Here is a 928-nt window from a genome sequence, read left to right on the forward strand (position 1 = left end):
TCGTTGGATTCGTCTCGTCGAGCCGTTCGATTCGAGTATAAGCTCGTCAAAATCGGAGTCCGTTTGGTAACTCAAACTGCGGTTTGAACCTTCCAACAGCGCTTCAGGTTCATGATTTGGACCCATTTGGGCTCGGATTGGGTCGAACTTGGTGTCGCTGGGTTCGTATTTCCGAGACGCTCAGTTTGACTATAAGCTCACTGAAATTGGAGTTCAGATGATCTCGAATTTAATTTTTGAAGTTTCCAATAAACTTTTTCATCGAGATTCGTGTCCGATCAGGATAATTTTCACATGACATATCAATTATTATTATTATAATGAATTGTGTTAAATTACAGAGGTGTTGTGATTTTAAATTAATTTCATTTTATAATTATTTTTAAACATTATTATTTCAAAACATTTTTTAAAATTAGCTTTTTATTGATTTTAAACTTCCGAAATCCATAACTTTTTCGTTTTCGATCCGTTTTTAACGCACAACACCTTGTTTTGAGCGTATTTGAATTCTGCACATTCTAAAACTAGTTTTACTTAAAAATTTTTTATCTGTATGAAGTTATTTTTAAAACAGCAAAATAGCACTATTTTGAAATTATTTAATTATAGTCTTTAAACTTTGAAATTGCATAACTCCTTTGGTTTAAGTCCTCTATCGATGTACAGCATCTTGTTTTGGGTGTATTTTGAATTCTGCATAGTTTAAGACTATTTTTAGATAAAAATTATGTTTATATTTGCTGTTATTCCAAAAACAGTAAAACATCACTATTTTAAAATTCTCTTTTATTATGTTTAAACTTCGGAAAATCATATCTTCGTCGTTTTAAATCGTATTTTTATGTATAACCCCTCGATCTTTTCAGGAAAATGTGTATTTTATTTTGAAACCATTTCCAGCCCCTGAGTTTGGCTGTTTTGGAAG

Source organism: Dendrobium catenatum, unplaced genomic scaffold (assembly GCF_001605985.2).
Source record: "Dendrobium catenatum unplaced genomic scaffold, ASM160598v2 fragScaff_scaffold_1236, whole genome shotgun sequence".
In the NCBI taxonomy this organism is placed as follows: domain Eukaryota; kingdom Viridiplantae; phylum Streptophyta; class Magnoliopsida; order Asparagales; family Orchidaceae; genus Dendrobium; species Dendrobium catenatum.